Source organism: Megalops cyprinoides, chromosome 21 (assembly GCF_013368585.1).
Source record: "Megalops cyprinoides isolate fMegCyp1 chromosome 21, fMegCyp1.pri, whole genome shotgun sequence".
Classification (NCBI taxonomy): domain Eukaryota; kingdom Metazoa; phylum Chordata; class Actinopteri; order Elopiformes; family Megalopidae; genus Megalops; species Megalops cyprinoides.
The window spans coordinates 18,586,790-18,602,670 of record NC_050603.1 but is presented as its reverse complement, the minus strand read 5'-3'; the positions used below and the strand labels follow the sequence as shown (position 1 = coordinate 18,602,670).

At 46.8% G+C, this 15,881-nt stretch overlaps 1 protein-coding gene across 2 annotated transcripts in view; it reads right to left on the bottom strand.

Annotated features, from left to right (window-relative positions):
• The window catches only part of ncaldb (neurocalcin delta b), a 35,370-nt gene that overhangs the window by 10,794 nt on the left and 8,695 nt on the right, over nucleotides 1–15,881 (bottom strand). The window contains exon 1 of one of the 2 annotated variants that reach the window (XM_036555427.1): nucleotides 6,747–6,883. The exons of the other annotated variant lie outside the window; for it this stretch is intronic. The gene's annotated coding sequence lies outside the window, so the exon portion shown is untranslated. Of the gene's footprint in view, nucleotides 1–6,746; nucleotides 6,884–15,881 lie in introns of those variants that run through there. 2 annotated transcript variants of the gene reach the window in all.

Below are 15,881 nucleotides of genomic sequence, written 5' to 3'. Positions count from 1 at the left end.
ATCATGGATGAGCTCTCGGGCCGCTTGATTCCCGGGAAACAAGGGGACTTACCGCAGGGGTATTTATAAGGCTCTGGGAGCCTGGCAGGGACTTTGGATCAGGAGCTGAGGGGATGGGTTATTTCTAGGGACTCCTGCTCCCACATCGTTACCAGCAATTAACCCTAAGGCTCTTATCCGCGGCAGCCGCATCACGGCCTCGGCGTTATGTAAGAGGGCGACAGGTCGGGCCTCGTGGCGGTTGGCGTGATCCGCAACACCTGCAGTGACCCGGGGCTCCGGCTGGGCCCTGTACCCGCCCCAGAGAGGGCAGCCCGCCCTCCAAATCCAGGCCCCATTATTACAGTTCCCATGCGCTTTCCATGAAGAAGGACAAACCTGCCTCCTTTGCCTTTGTATCTGTTAACTGCTAGTTGCAGGTCATGTGACTGTGGGGAGACCAATGGCAAGGGAAAAGCACGAAGGCCAGTTTAGGGAATATGGACATTCAAAGTGTGACATTCAGCGTGTGATTGCCTGGCTCTCACCAAACAAACACGCTGACACGGTACATTGCAGCATAATGCTCCTTCTGCTTAAGATTCCACTCTCATTTCAGGCTTCTGGTGACAGAAGCGACAGCGACTCCTCAGTGACCACCTGGCGCCGTTGTCTCCAGCTCACGTTCCGTTACACAACCACAGAATGCCACCTCACTGATAAGTGGTGAGTGTACCACACTATCTAGTGTTGTTTTTTTTCCCCCCACAGTTTTAACACGACAAAACTAGAGGATATCGAGCAGCATCACCCTTAATGCTCACCCAGGCAGCCAAAAGCCACCCTAGCCAAAGCCATTGTGTCGGGTGGAGCACTGTGCAATGCTGGAGAGGTTTCAGTTCAGGTTTACCCCCTACCTTGCCAAAGTACAGCAACAACAGGCCATACAGGGGAGATGACGGACAGTGTAACTGATGCTCCTGTTTATCAGCCAGCATTGTGCTGCGGACTTAAAGGTAGAGAAAGTGAGCATGCTGCGTCCACCGTGCTGCAAATAGCTCGGCTCAGCTCAGCCCGGGCTTTGCCCGAATAATCCTGTGTTTTTGCATCTGTGTGCTGATGGTTAGCCGGCTATTTCCAGGGAAATGATTCATTACGGCCGCTGGGTCAGCGTTTAATTACGCGCGACGCGGTGCCAGCTTTGCCAGTTGCTCGGGGCACTAAGATTACAGGATTACCGTGTACGCGCGGCTGTCATCACGGTATCAGATGGAAGTCACCGAAACTCAAGCCCACCTCGCCGCCCCTCCCGGCCTGGACGCTGCGGTCTTCTGCTCCACTCCTGCGGTGCCCGAAGCTCCGGCGAAAACGCACATCTGCACCGTGTCAGAAAAGTTCAGGCGAGCCTTACACAACAAGTTACACAGCGTATCTGTGAGGTAGTTAATATGCAGAGAACAAACCCCCACAATGCATTTCCAAACAATAAGTAGTAGAACATGGTCCTCCTATACAAAGGATTAGGTCTGTCTGTTCACCAGTGACATATGTACTATTTAATGGATCTAATTTCATGGTTGATTGGTTTATTTCAAAGCACGGTGTAGCCCATTTCATGTGAATCTCACACAGTTACAGAACACTTTTGTTCAGGCTACACTTCCTGACACGGCCTCTCTTTTTGACCACTCCTTGCATCCACGACTATAGTAGCATGACCTCTGATGTTGACTGTTGTGGTGCATAAAAGCTGAACGCAATTTGAACAGTTCTCGGTTGAGTCGGGGTGTCTCTTACTCGAATAAGACATCTGAACTGTAAGAGCCAATGCTCAAAACGACAGCTGAGTCCAGGCCTGAACCTGGAATGAGCAGTTGCTCTTGGACTAACCAGGAGGACGACACTTATGCAACATTGAGGATGCTTATTTATAGCCTGCCAACGCTGCTTAGCCTTTTAGCCCTTAGCGCTAATCCACACGGGCAGTTAGGCAGGCTGGGGGGCAAGGCCTATCCCACTCCCTGCTAATACATCCTGCAAAGGCTCTCTGTCTTCACACATGCTTAGTGGGAACAAATATGGGTATCACTGTAGAGTGGTGGTAGGGAGCAGGTCTTGTAACTCGCAGGTTATCACTTTGGTCCCCCAGAGGGCACGTTGCTTTTGTGCCTTTGGAAGAGACAGTTCATACAAATAGCTTCAGTAAATATCTCACTGTGAGAGTGGATGATATGTAAACTACGGAAGTCACTCTTGGATAGGGGCACCTGCTACAAAAATAAATACTGGTAATCAGCCTCAGGCGCAAAAGAGTCGTATTTGCGACAGGCTCACATTCCTCATTGAGGACACTAGCTTACAGTCCCTCAATTTTTCGCTCGCTCGCTCCGTTTTTCTTTTTCCAATCGAATGGTATGCCAATGTCATCTGTTGTGTTAGATGAGGAGATGCCTGCTCTGGTAAGAAAAAGCGTGAGAAAGACAAGAAAGTCAAAGGTCCTTTAGACTATTTAAAGCCTAACATTTCCCAAAACCAAATACAAACAGATGTATGGCAGAACTCTTTGGCAAGTGTTTGAGAGGCTAGAAATATAAGAGCACCTGCATTTCCTAGTCTATCCTGTGAGTGCAAAAACAATGGAGACCAGGATGGAAAGAAAAGACAGCACAGCTTCAGTTTGACTGGTCCTGCGAGTGTAATTCTATCCACCAGAAAGAGCCGGCCCTCACGAGTACTAAGGGACAGAAGGTGGGGGGGCGCGGTACTTAATTACAGTGGCTGGCCCTGACAGGAAACCTCTAGGGACAATGTTTACAAGGCTGTAAATAGAGGTCAGAAGAGAGGGCTCGCTAAGCACTCAATACAGTAGCCACCAATGAGGAGGGGGTACGCCAGCACAACTCACACGCACACACATGGGCATCAGCGGAGAGGGGGAGGGGACGGGTTCTGTGCAGGAATTTGTGTGTGTTCTCTTCAGCGTTGACCACAGACATGTGATCCGTTACATGAAAAGAGCACATGAACATGAAAATAACCCCCCCCCGCAGCTCACGGTCATCGGTTAAAACCCTACCTCTTCCCTTTTACGGCCGGTTCTCGAAATAATCCGCAGGCAACATGTTCGCTCACATCCTCAGGCGTGCCACGGGTGGCGGCGTCCGTAAGAAATAGCGCTTAATCTACAAGCAGATGTTCCCTCCATGTGACTTCACCAGAGATCAAGGCGCATCGTCGTGCTGGGATATCGCTACGGAGGAGTTAAGCAACCGTTCCTGTGAGCCAGGACCCCACAGCTGTGGACCCCGCACAATAGAATCAGGCACAAAAGAATAGGCCACTATGACCACTTAACCCCCAAACAGAGGGACCTTTTTCGACAAAGACGATGACCACACCCACACAGCTGTCACCCATAACCATCAGGGACAGGCTTCCAAGCTATGGGGCCCAGACTCATATCTCCAATGAGCAGCCTGTGGGAGCTCATCTTCGAAAAGTCTGAAAAACATTATCCTGGGGGGGCTGTTTAAGTCTTGTTATCTTAAGACTTTAAAGGCAGCAAGTGCTGCTTTAAGTGTGCCAGTAAATACCCTTTAATGCAAGTGGATATTTTTCCAAAGCACTAGATGAAAGAAATGGAATGCTATACTATTTACATACGTCATCTTAAGCATCCATTGGGAGGTGGATTCATTTCCCTGATGAGACTTTGACCAAACCACTAACATAAGCCACTCAACTGGTATAATCATCTGTGTCTGCAAGTACTATTTGCACCAGTTTTTTTCCATTTTCAAATTTGGCCAGGAACGTCAGTGTGATTCAGTCTGTCCCCAGGAGCATCTTCACCTGACTGCACTCTAGCTGTTACAGGGAAGGGTCTAGGGATGAAGAGCTTTGTTCAGGTCACCTCTGAAGTCCAGCAGAGAGCCAGCCCACGCAACAAAACAATGAAACTCTAAAATTAACTTGACCTGACCAGAAGCAGTCCTTACAAATGCACAGGTGGTGGGCAATATATATATATACTTGCCGATTATCCAGTGGCTCTAAGAGTCTGGCTGTGCTTGCAATATACAGACTTTGAGATCTAATTGGGATCACAGCTCTTACTATAAGTACTGTTCTCAGCCGGAGCTCCATCTATGACTGCTCTGATTGAACATAATTACACCTTGCACACTTCAGTAAATGTAAAATTTCATTCCTCTAAACGCCCACAGAATAATAAAAGTACAATCTGCTCATACAAGCAACCGAATGCCCACATGCTGTTTAAGCCATGCAAACTTGCACTTCAATCACAACACTGTTTGGAGCCAACCGGTCTTCATCATGTCTTTATTCAACTTTCCATCAATGTAGTTTCATTTCCACAAAATTTTGACCATCTCCACGGAGAAACGTCATAAAATCGTAACCTTGTAACGTCGCGCAATGCGTCAGTTTGCACTTCTGTTTTTCTGACTTAGAGTAGTGAAACTTTACATTCACTGAAGTGTGCAAGCTGTAATTACAATCAGTCAGTGCCAATACAGAAGAAACTCTGGCTGGGAATGCTACTTAGGTGAAAGAGCACCAATCATCACGCACACTCAGTCTGAAAGGCTGCAAGCTGGAAAGCCCACCCACTCTCAGAGGCGCAACAGCTCGATAATCAGCCAGTCAGAATATCTGTAGAGTTCCAGCCTCCGTGGCACTCATCACTTCAAATGTAATTACAGCAGTAAAATTTGACAGCAGTAATGCTTGAGAATGCGTTCCCCTTCATAAAATCATAAAATCAGCTGCTACAGTCACACCGGAGTGAGGTGCACGCGGTGTTGACGCAATTGCTCGCAGAAATTCCGCACTGCAAGTGACTGATTACAGAGCAAAGGGCTAACAAACTGAAATCACCCCTTCCCTAGCCTAATCTGTAATAAAACATCTTAACAGACGAGCCGGCTCCATATTAAACTGCAGTCATTTATCAGACTCAAATGAAGACTGTGCATAAGGCCTGCAGTGAAATATTCTATCGAAACACATTCACCAATTCACAGAGCTCTCCTTTTTTTCACCGTTTCTGAGGTCCTCAAGCATGCACATGTGTGCGCGTGTGTGTGCGCGTGTGCGTGTGTGTGCACACGCACGCGTGTGTGTACAGGCGCATGCTTGAGGACCTCAGAAACAGTGCGAGCACACACAGCAGAGTGCTTGAAGATCTGTGCGTGACTCCCTACAGCTGCTGCAGACAAACACAGGAACAACAGCTTGCCGTTGGTCTCAACAGAAACAAACCCTACGCAGACGGCTGCCACTAACATCTCCCTCCTTTGCCACATCAGGCTTCTCTCACACACACACGTACATCGACCTGGCAGGCCAAGTCTGAGCACTCAAAGTCACTGAATACCGCTGCTTCAAATTTATGAGGATCGGTGGCAATTCAAAATGTTCAGAATTCAAAATATAAATTTTCAGAAAAGGAATACGAGGGGGTTTGGGATCACCTTCCCTGCCGTCCTGGTCATCTGAGCGCTCAGCATTCCCAACGCTCTTGAGGATTTCAACTCTCCTGCAAGCTCATATAGCATCTCCGCTAAGGACTACGCTAAGTCCTGAGTAAACTTTAATAGCCGCCCCTGCGACAGAAATTCATCTTGTGGACTGCTGCTGTGCCAACTGCAGGCTCCTTCGGTTCCTACTCATTACACTTGTGCAGTTACTGGTAATTTTCCACTTCCCACTTCCACTCTTTAATGGCAGCTTTATACTTAATACCCGTTTGGTGTGGTTCACAGGCTCCTGTGATCCCGAGGCAGCTGGGAAAAAGGCTCACAACAGTAAAACCCCATCCAGGTCAAATAGCACGAATCAACACAATCTACAAAATGACTAATTCTATAAAATGTCCGTAATACGACAGACACACAGAAGGAAAGGAGAAGGCTACCTCTGCTGCTGCTCCAGGTTGGCTGGCGGTGGGAGAGAGACCCAAGTGTCTCCCCTCCACAGACAGCAGACAGTCCTCATTATCTCTCGGGCTGGGATAATTTGGTCTCAGGCACGCATGGAGTGGATCAGACAGCTACAAGCCCCCCGCAACACCCCCTCTCCAAAAACCTCCACCCCCCCCCCCCCCCCCCCCCCCAACCCCCCACGTACAGCAGCTGCTTCCCTCCCTCTATACCCTGGCTCTCTCTGTGTCTAAGGGTCCCACAGGCGCGCACACACACACACGCACACTCTCACATACACTGCACTGCTGAAAGGAGAGCTGCACCGTGGAGTCCGGTGCACAGCTTCTGATCACCCTTCCTCCTCAGTCTGACGGAGAGGGTCTGCCAAGAGGGCAGCGGCAGCCGTCTCCACACGCCCTCAGAGATCAGGCAGTGGACCCCCCCCCCCCCCCCCCCCCCCCCCGGGGGGAAAGGAAGGCATCTTCCCCTCATAAAATCAAATAAACCCCGGCTCCCCCACTCTGCAACACCTATCACTCCACCCTCCTAGTCTCTCCTAGTCTACTCCACCAGACAGTTCTCCCTGAAGCACAAGCAAATCAATTTACACTTTCCTGTTCATTCATCTCCTGCAAAGTTCAACTGTAAGCACCATTGACTGTCCTCTGTATAGCTAACTCTCTCTGTTTTCCCCCACTCATGCACTCCACTGACTAATAACAGTCAGGTGGAATTGACCCTCATTCAGACCAAGAGAGAACTCTAAAACTTCTGAAAGGACCAACAAAGACCACCAAGCAAGAAAGACACTCAGCTTACCTCACTTAGCAGTACTGTACCGAGAGCTTTTAATATTCCATAACCTGGTACTTCCCAAAGTGTTTACGGCGTTTCCGCAGCGGTGCCAACAGGTAGCAGGTGCGGGAGCGGCAGACAGCTCTGAGGGACCAGCAGCTTTCAACTCTAAACTCCAGGAGCTCTGCGCAAGCCTTCAGCCCCGCAGCTCAGCTCAGAGCAGCAAACTCTGCCTCCTGGCTGACGTCAAAGCCCCAAGTCACATGGTCGAGTGAAAGGCACAAGTGAGTCTGCGTTGTCTCGGCAACGAGACCACTGCGACTGAAATGATTTCACTTGGCTTTGTCTGTCATACGCGACGCAGAGGGAAGTAAAACACAAATACAACCGCACTTTCTGTCAAACTCTGAACAGAAGAGTTAAACGTGCAACTTTTGTAACACTTCAGCTTTGTTAGTAAAAATCTGGATAGTCTACACAAGACTTACATCAACACCAATCTTTTTTATTTATTTATTTTTTTAAAAAGCATGCTTGTATTTTTTTCTAGTTTGTTTCTGCCACATTTATTGATATTTGAGGAATATATTTCAGGAAGGGAAACTGAACACCCTAGATGCGGACTTAGAGCATGAGGTCGTAACTGTGACCAGATGTCTGCAATCACATTGGAAGTCATTCTTCGCCTAAAGGGATTAGGCCAATTAAAGTCCGTCTCATTAGACTTGAATTAGACAGACTTCTTTCTCAACGGCTTTCAAAAAAAAAAAATAAAATAAAAAAACACACGCAAACAAAACAATTTTTCCTCTTGCTGAGTCAGACTCTCTCATGGGAGCCCCTGGGCAGACTGCAGAAAGTTCTGTACTGAAAAAATTCTAACTGAATACGTTGAAAAGGTGAAGGACCATGTGAATGAACACTTCATCAGACAAAGGGTACGCTGACGTTACCTGCGTATGACAGTGAAAATACTCTTTTCTAAGGTTATCAACGGAGAAGAGAAGGCTTGAAAAATGGAGAGCCTTGTGCCAGATTCAGCAGGTTCAAAACCACAGCGGGATGCAGCAGAACCACAACCGTCATAGGGAGCAAAATGTTGTCACAACAATAGAGGCCCTCATGAAGCTATTTGTAAGATAAAAGCTGAACGTACTTCTTTTTGAAATTTCACATCAAAGTACATAATAACTTCAGTCCCTCAGGCTATAGATCTGTCTGCTAACAGGGTAACTGCTCAAAAAAACCAAAGGAGAGCCTCAAAACACGCATCTTTGTCACACTGATATGAAACAATATTATAGGTATTATTCCTCTGCTTATTCGGCTGATGCCCTCAACCTTGTGTGACCTAGAAGGCCACCATGGTAGGGCACACACAGTACATGTCAAACGAGTTACAAGGACAAGGACAAGGACGCAGAATAGGAAGCAACAACAGATGACATTTTTAAAACAGTATCATGTCATTGATTTCAGTGCTCACAATTTTAAAATAAAAACTTGCTGCTGAATAAATATACTGGCTCACTTGGACAAACATCTGTGATCAGACGCAAGCCTTTTCGGTCTTTGGAGGACTTTTGAGAAGACCCACAGGCAGCCTATAGGATATAAGACTCAGTGTTACTGCCTCTGAAATCTCACACACGAGAATAAAAACATTGCTTTGAATAGAGGTGTCAGTTGGTGCATTACTGCCTTTTTGAATCTGCTTCAGTGCAATACACAGTGTCTCAATGAAAAGTCACACTGCAGTATGACAAACATCCGCAAGCTAAAACACTGTGATTAAACACACATTTGTAAACGTCTCTGCGCTTGACGACATTGAGCAGAATTTGATGACGGAAAAACCTTGTTTGGATGCACCATGCCTTTCTAAATGAGCCTTGTTAATGTCCCTAACTTAGTTTGTGCTCGGTATGCATGGTTCATTTTCAAACACTTAATGGTCTGTCCCAGTAGTAAAGTAGATGTGCTTGTGAAATGAAAACTAGAAGGTAAACTACTGATTATAATTGGGAGAGCAGCCATGGGTGACCATTAAATAGAGCTACAAAGACAACTTCCCCACTTCCACTCAGGAGAAGCAAAGACCCCCTGTATGTTGGTTCAGGACAGAGTTTGGGTCTTTTGTCCCCACTCACCCCCTCTGCCCTGCGTGTGTGTGGAAAAGTGTGGTGGAGCGCGGGACTCTGTGAAACCTCATTTGAATACCATCTGGTGGCCTGGTGAATAGGGAGAGAGGAGCCCGTGGCGACAGCAGACAGGAGAAAGGAGAAAAGGGCGAGGTCATTCAAGCGTTCAGTGGCCAGAGCGCACGCCCACCACCCCTCCCCCCTCCCAGACTTGGGAGAGTTCTGGCTGGGGGGGTTGTTACTCTCCAAGTCATTACAGATGAGGGTCTGCAGACACCACCGAGAGAATGAATTCTAAGACACTGAACAATGGTAAAAAGGTGCATATAAGAGGTCAACGTTATGACGCAAATTCAGTGTGAAATATTTCCCATGGGGCCAGTCTGAGGGGAGAGGCAGGGCTGGTCACCAAGGACAGGGTGAATTTCACAGTTTCTCATTTCATCATTCAAAACCACTGCCCACTCTCTCTCCATATAAATGAAGAACTATTTTTCATTGTTTGAAAAAGTTGAGCAGCAGCACCGTTTGTTTTTTCTTCCACTAAGCATTAAAAATGGTTGTCAAAGCACCTGAGCGGTGTTTACAATTTGGAAGACCTTAAAAGCTCTGGAAGCTTCGGACAGCCCTCTGGACCGTTCCGTGCGGCTGCATGTGAGCGGGACTGCGGTCGCCTTCTTCTCTCAAAGTCACACCTCCCTGAACTGGCCACCGCAGATGAAGCCAAGAGTCTCTGAGCCCTACCATGCAGGAGCGGCTCCATGCCCAACCACGGGCTCCCGCACTTACGTAACAGAAGCTTTCAAGTGGCTAATTAGCGGCACGGCGAAGACACAGGACAGCTAATAGGTCTTTCTGATTATCCGTTACCTAACCACGCACCCTGCACTGAAGCGTGCCGATGCTATTTCAGACAGGGGCGATGGAGAGACACTAACTCTCCTCCGTACACCGATGTTTGAACTTCGGCTGGGGGATTCTCTCTTGGGGCGCCTGTTTTCAAAATAAAGCGGCAGCCTAATCCTATTTGCAGACCGGGGAATGTCCTGTTCTTCACCCCATAAAACTGCACGCGACTGTGCAAAAACAAGGGTTAAGGTACAGGTACGAGTAAGACCAATCCACCATGCACCATGCTACTGTGCAAACCTTCTACTGAATCTACTGAAGAAGTGGTCAAAGGTTAAACATCCCAGAAATGATTTAAAAAAAAAACAGAAAAATACTGGGAAAAGCTGCAACTGATCAAAAAGCTAGTCATGACAAAATTCAGAAAATGCAGCTAGAAACCAGATATTTTTTATGCACATGTGTTTAATTGCCTTCAACGGGAGGGAACAGTATCCAACTGAACTTTGACAATATGGTTTATGTTACTCACAATTCCTGCCATACAGACAGGGGGAGAAAAAGATGGAGAGATTTGTTTTTTGTTTTCTCACACGGTGCAGATCAGCGGGCCTCTGGGCTGACCTGCGGAGTGCGTCAGAGGCAGGAGTCAGTGACACCAGCGCAGGGAGGCTTACTGGATTATGGCCCGAGATCAGTGTGTGTCCGAACAGGTGGAGCTATCTGCGAGTGTGTCAGAACAGGTGAAGCTATTCAGGAGCAAGAGCTCGTCAGGGGAGGGGGGGGGGGGTCGGCACAATCCGACCGGCTCTAAGCTGTAAAGCCTCAGAGCCGTAGAGCTGCTCCGTCCTCCAGCGGGCCCGTGGTGTGCAGGCCTTTCCCATCATCCTATTTGCCCATTAGCAGGGGGATCTAGAGATCGTATCACGGTGCACGGCACAACAAAAACCAATGAAGCGAAGCCGCCGCGGAACATTCAGGTTACGGGATACAGGTTTCTCACAATCTGCCCTATGCCAGACTATACAAGATGTGTTAATGTCAACATGTTATACTGTACATTTTCTTATAGTGGGGGGAAAAAAAACATTCTCAGTCTCATTATTTTCTCTGAGGTTTTTTCCCCACTTGTTTAATATCGACTGAAGTTGAATACTGAGCTTTTTAAGATAAACGCATGTTGGGATGCTTGTGTGACGTGTGAGCACGTTTCTGAGGAGAATTTAAATGACTGCCTTCAGCGTAGGCGGCCGTGCGTGTGCGCATTAAACCCGCTCATCGTCTCACCAGAGTTGAATCAGACAGTGCTTGAGTGATGGTGTGGTGTGGGGTGGGGGTGGGGGGTGCGGGAGTGTAAGACTTTATTTTCCATTTTGCCTGTCTGAATAATTACCAGTTCAATGGAGATGGTTAAAAAAAGCCTCTCGCTCCCATCTCTTGTCAATGCCACGGAGAGAAGGGAGGAGATAACATGCCCCTGTCTGTCGCTCAAAGGGCATGCTGGTTACAGTCAATGTTATCTGTGGTCTGAAATGACCCCAACATTAGAATAGATAATTTCATTACACTACATTACTGTATTACATGTAGGTGTTTTGCATATAATCAGAACAGAGGGCTGGATGAACACGTGTCCTTCCATCAACCTTTCGTAAATCTCATCTCTGCCCTTTCATCTATGTAGGAGAGGAGGCGTGGGGGGCCTATTTCTGACAGTACTCCTCCCACCCTTGGCACATCACCGTCCAGATTCAGAGTAATTCGACCTTCAGCCCCCCAGCCGCAGGCTCTTAAAGCAGCCAGACAAAGCAACTGAGGCAATCCATTAAAACGGTTACCGCTCGTAATTTATCGCCGATGGTTCGCGGGGCCCGTGACAGCTGTCATATTGAAACGGCGCTGGGAAGTGATGCATATGGGAGTCGTTGTACGCTGCATTGTTGGGGTAGTGTTCTCAGATATTATCGCTATGCTCTGGATCCAAGGGTCCAAGTTGCTTCAAAAATAAATAAATGGAAGTGGGTGGACGATGACACAATATGTCCGTTATGGGTTAAGAGGGCTCAGTCTGTTTCACTCTCTCCCTAGATGACACAACACTCCATGCATCCAGGACTAACGGCTGCAAATAAACTGCACTTTTTGTCAGTCTGCTGAAACGAAACAAGAGGCCTCACAGGTGTCATGATCATTCATTTAGGCTGTCCCATAGAGGGTTACGTACGCTGTCATTCGTGAAATAGTAAGGATGACATGAGTGCTAAAGCTTTTTTTTTGGTTTGACTGAAACTCTTCCAGGCACAGAACATGAGAAACCCCAGTGGCAGTGTGATATGACAGTGTGACATGGGAAGGTGTTATATACAGAGGCTCTGCCAGGACGAATGGGATAAACTTTCCAAATCCAGGTGTGCAAAGCTTGTAAAGACTTACCCAAGCAGGCTCGAATCTGTGATTGCCAAAGGTGCTTCCACAAAGTACTGAACAAAGGGTCCGAATACTTACATAAAAGAGATATTTCAGTTTTTGATGTTTGCAAAGATTTCTAACAAAAGGTTTTTGCTTTGTCATTATGGGTTATGGTGTGGACTGACAGCCAAAAGAATAAAATTAATACATTTTAGATTAAGTCTATAACACAACAAAGTGCGCAAACTTTCCAAAGCCACTGTAACTGCCAGGAAAACCTCCTCCCCTCCTCTCCTCCTCCAAAAATGAGCACCTCAGGATAGCAGGGTCACAGAGTCAACCTACCGAGAAATTCTGAGCCTCAGCGTACCCGTCTGATGATCAATTAGCAATCCTGATGTTCCTTCAGCACAATTTAATGGATAAAGTGCTGCGAAACTGGGGAGGGGAGGTGACAGCTCATCAAAGAGGGTGCGAAATCAAAAGCTCTAAAAAAACCCGACGGTTTGTTTTGGCTGCCAGAAATGCCTGGCACGTTCCTCTGGCGTTTTGCAGGGAGAGAGGGCCTCATGCAGCGGCGGACAGACAGATAACCGTTCACGGGAAATTACAGGAAGTTAATTAAAATCAGACCGCATTCAAGTGCCTGTGGCTGCATTTTCAGCTAAATCGTCTGGCAGGCTCGTCAAACCGAACCAAGCATGCTCACAGCCGACACTTTCGCCACGGTACGAATCCCACACGCATTTTACGTTCACATGCATGCAGTCTGCAAATAATACAATTAATCAATAACGCATCCTGAGATTACTCCTGTGCAGGCTTTCGATAAAAACTGAAATTCAACTTTAAAAACACTGAAAAGTCAGGACACACTGAGCTTGGCGTTATTTAAGGGATGAGAGCGGCGATTTAGGGGATTTTGTCAGCATTGTGAATAATTGGATGCTGATCTCCAGCCAGGCTTTAAGTGTTAAGACATCTAATTGGACGGGTGAGCCTGGAACAGGCTGTCATGCACTTCGTCTCCTTGAGCCTAATTCTACCTCACCTGCGCACAAAATCATTGGTGCACAACCTTTCTGCCAAGGCAGGTGCGGTGGCAAGGAGGCTGCAAACGGCAGACATCAAAGCAGAGAGGAGACTGAGAGGGAAAGGAGAGCTGAGCTGAGCATAAATATATTTGCTCCTGTAAAAAAGGGTATAAGGCCAGTCCAACAAAAAGGATTCAGATCCCTCCAGTCAGTCCTCTTCTCCTGGGGCTCAAATCAATTTCCCCTCGCTATAGAGTGCTGATTCCATCGCTAGGAAATGAAAAGGCCTTTCTGAGGTGAAATAACCTCTGGAGGTCACATGGTGCTGTGCCTTGAGTTTCTCAGGATAATACCTCCTCTGTAATCTCACTGATACCTGTTGACCTGAGAGAGAGAGAGAGAGGGAGAGAAATAACCCCACCTGATCTCAGCACAACATGCAGAGAAAAAAAAATACATCCCAGAGAACTGTAGAGATCCCAAAAGTGGTCGTGACAGGACCAGTTAACCAAACGTTTTGCCAGAATGTACAAAGTGTCCAATAATGCAGTCATTTATACAAAAAAATCCCTCACATTTAAAAGCGAAAAGTGATTCTGCATTCTGAACACGGAATATGCATTAAAACATACGGATTTGTTTGCATTGGAAGTTGAGGGACCTTGTGCATTCCCGCTATGCTTGCAACTCAGAGCTTTTACTTCTTTTTAACAGCACGCCGAGACGAGCGCTCCTTGCTGGTGCGCCTCAGTGAACACGCGGCGAGCGCTGAATCAGTAAGCCTGACACAGCTGGGTCAAAATTTGCATTTTATCTGCAACACCTCAAGTCTCAGGATCTTTCAAACCCTCCATAACTGTGGCCCACTTCCAGAGCCTGAGTGCACAAGCATGCGCTCCGACAGACCACTGTCTCCAGCATGTGAGTCAGCACTTCGCTAACGCGCGATGTCACGGTCCCTCGCCTGCTGCCAGGGGCGGGGCTCGCTAACGAGCCCTGATTGGCTTCATCTCCTCTTTTTGGCCGAACGCGGTAATGTTCTTGACACTTCTGTCAGGGCTGGGGGATGGGGGGAGGGGGGGGGTCCTTAGCTTGTTGTCTTGAGAGTGGTGCAACTGGGCTGTGATGATGTAACAATGGATTCGGGACTCACGCAATGTTAATCTGATAATGCACCTCCAGCCTGTCCTACACGCTGCTCGTGGGCCTTAGGAGCCAGCTGGTCATCCAAGCAAAGCCAGCAGATTGCTTCACAGTTGCCTTCTCAGAGGGGCAAATAGCTTATGTGATACTGTGAGAGATCACTCTGCTCCTGACCTCAGGACTGCAGTTCTCAATCCCGTGTAAGTAAAACACATTACATTACACTACATTACATTCGCTTAGCAGAAGCTCTTATCCAGAGTGACTTCCACAGCTTATGGTCTTTACATTATCCATATACACTAAGCATGAGACTAAATGTCATACCGAATTTCGCAAAATCTGAAAGAAATAAAATATTCCGTGGCCCTAAGAACATGTCGAAAAGCTACATTACCGCATTCTTTAATTGAAACTAGCTAAAATGCAAAAACTTTTCCCCCAAAAATGATGTCAGTGGAATTATAATGGCTTTACTTGTTCTGTCATTACTCCCCTTGAAGGCTGTTTGCATTTTAGCCATTTAAAGTGCTTCTTACTATAACCATACTATTACCTCTCAGCATTATTTCTTTCCGTTTTGTGATAACTTTCTGTTGTGAATTCCATTTTGTGAAACAAACCATATCATGAGCTGAGTATACCATCTCATGCCCAATTTATAAAGGTGAATACTTACTGAGGCTATTTAGGTTACATATTGTTCCCAAAAGCACAACAACAGAGCCTTGGAATTGAACCAACAGCCTTCGGGTTACAAGGCCTGCTGATTACCACCATACCACACTGCTGAGTATGGTTCAGTGCTCTACCTCGTCAGATCCAGCTACCAAAAGGGGTCACAGAAAGTGAAAGATGTATAAGTGTATGTAATTTAGGTTACCCTGCATTAGCACATCTACATCATGCACTAATAACTACGGTTTTGTGCTGACCAGTTGCTAAGATGATCCTGTGTGCTGTAATCCACTAATCAAGACAGCCCTATTTTTCTTTTAAAACAAAAATATAATAAGACTAATATAAATGATTTGGAGTAGACTGGGCTCTGTACTTCCTTGTCAAGGTGAAATCACTTGAGAGTTGGGACCATTACAATTTGCACCTACTCTGTCTATTCCAAGGTTACACACATGCATGCACACGCACACACATACATGTGCAAATGCACTGGCACACATAGACATGCACACGTGTGAAAACTCACACACACACATACATACACACATACACACATAGATACACACATGCATACACACATACACACACGCATACACACATGCATACACACATGCATACACACACGCATACACACACACATACACACACACAGTCAGATAGTAGCTCAACACTGCCCTCATGGGAGACACTGAAGAAACTGACCTGGCTGAATGCTCACCATCTCTCCTACCTTAGCCAAACAGGAGTATTTAACTTGCCAAGTAGCTCAAATATGATTAAATTAATACATACGTTTCAGGAGGTAAGTACAACTCCACAATGTAATTGAATTAATAAAGATTTTTCTGGAAATAAACACAACACCACATCCTGTGCACACAAAATTCATCCGCTAAGATCTA